At 34.1% G+C, this 2113-nt stretch overlaps 1 long non-coding RNA gene across 1 annotated transcript; it reads left to right on the top strand.

Annotated features, from left to right (window-relative positions):
- Nucleotides 1–1751, top strand: LOC124890530. Its single transcript, XR_007049206.1, has 2 exons — nucleotides 1–139; nucleotides 1265–1751. It is a non-coding gene; the product is annotated as an uncharacterized LOC124890530 (long non-coding RNA).
- The last annotated feature ends 362 nt before the right edge of the window (nucleotides 1752–2113 follow it).

Below are 2113 nucleotides of genomic sequence, written 5' to 3' on the forward strand. Positions count from 1 at the left end.
ATCCCTCAAAATTCAACCATAAAATTTTAAAATTTATTTAAGATTTGCAATCCCCATTGCGAGGGCTACAAGAAGCACCCATCAATTGTTCGTATAGAATTCCTAACGCGAGATTTCATTCGAAAGCTTCTAATTTAAGGTACGCGGGTTTTTTTTAAAAATTTCATAGGCATAGAAATCATGATTTTAAGAAAAGGGTTTCGGATTTATGAATATATTCATGTTTTAGAAACATTGATGATATTGTTTTGGTCTTTTGGCCTTTCCCAAATTGATATGAATTAATATATGTGTATATGTACGTGTTTTAATGTTGATGATTGAATTGAGAGCATGATTCATGTAAAAAAAATCCCTCTCTTGTTATGATTTTCTTTACTTATCATATGCTATGGATTATCTTGAATGCATCATTGAAAAACATGATATGAAATGTCTTAAGTATTGTTATAATTGGATTATGATTTTGATTTCAAAAGAGAGGGTAGTTATGTTGATAAATGTTGAAAATATTCATATAACGAAAGAGTGCATGATTTTGCCAAAACCACATGACCACTATATGTTTGAAGGATTTTTGCATAGTTTTGACTTATGTTTCGTAACATGAAATATCTTAAACTATTTGCATGTTTGGGTGGTCTGAATTGAGTTTTCTTGAAAGAATCATGCATGTTACAATATGGCTCAAAATTAGGACTTGCAAGTCTTGGTGTGACGATACCAACTTAGTTAAAGCCATAGTAATTCAGAACAGAATAGAACACATGTTTGAAATCAGATTTTCAGATATTGAAACTAAAAATATGAATGATTCAGAACAGGATAAAATTGGACATAAAGAGATCTTAGGTGGTTCCCTGAAGAAGACATGAGTTCAGATAACTCATTGCCCAAACCGTAATTTACTGATCCGGGTATATTATTATACGCTAGTCTAGTGCCTTGTGTCTTATGAAACTCAGATACTCCAACCCTTGTGGCACACTTGGGTTGGGGGCTTCCCAATGGCAGATTCCATATAGCCCGTGGAATATCAGACTTGTAAGGGAGTGCCACCTAACTTAGAAGTAATACAAAGATCAGAAACGGTATTGTCAAGAATGGTTTATGATTTTCAGAAAAGTGCCCATGTGTTTTGAAACTATTTTATGCATGATGTTTTGTAACCCATTCTCAACTATTTTATATTTATGCAAACTTATTATTTTGGATTTTTCGCGTACTAGTACATCTGTATTGACCCCCTCCCCCTACCTCTCAGGTTCTGAGGCTCAGTCTAGGGGTCCAGATAAGCAGTAGATTTCATCAGACAGAGTTGCAGTGTTCAGTTGGTGAGCCTTCTATATTTCAGAAGGCCTGTTTACTTTCCAACGATTACTATTAGTTATGGTTTTGGTCTACTGGGGGCCTTGTCCCTGTTTTTAGATTGTGTTAATGATCATGTAGTAGAGATTTCGCAAACGGTTTGCAGATGTTGTTAGATGGTTTTGGATTTCATTCTCCATTGCTAACTTTATATCAGATTTATGACCATGATTCCGTTTGTAATAATTTCCGCATTTTCTTCTCTGTGTATGAATGGTGTATATGATTTCAAGTTAGAAGTGTGTCCAGGCCTTCATGGTTTGGGATGCTCGTCATGCCAGGGCCTCGGTTCGGTTCGTGACAATCATGCTCATCCTCAATTATCATGTTGTGCAGTATAATACACTTAGTCATTATTGCAAGTGACACTTCTTTTTACTAAATTATTATTGTAATTTTTTATATTATTATGTTATATATTGTATTTTTAACAATTTTATCTTGTATTAGATGTTTCGTGTTCTAATTTATTACTTGTTTTGTGCGTCCACTTATAGAACTAACTTTTCGATTAGTTCTATTCTTCAAGGGGACCAACGTCTTTCTCCTCCACAATCTACACCTAGTCACTCCTTAGGTTGATGTTACAATCTTTAAATTGAGTAATAAATGACTAGTAGGGCTTCAAATTACAAATATTTATAAAGAAAGTAGCAACCACATGTTCTATCTATTGGTTGATTAGTCAAATGTGTCTCTCTAAACCAAACGTCTATGGCTAAGGTTATTCAGCAATGTCAAGTTG

The sequence above is a fragment of the Capsicum annuum genome, unplaced genomic scaffold, assembly GCF_002878395.1.
Source record: "Capsicum annuum cultivar UCD-10X-F1 unplaced genomic scaffold, UCD10Xv1.1 ctg19435, whole genome shotgun sequence".
Taxonomy (NCBI): Eukaryota; Viridiplantae; Streptophyta; class Magnoliopsida; order Solanales; family Solanaceae; genus Capsicum; species Capsicum annuum.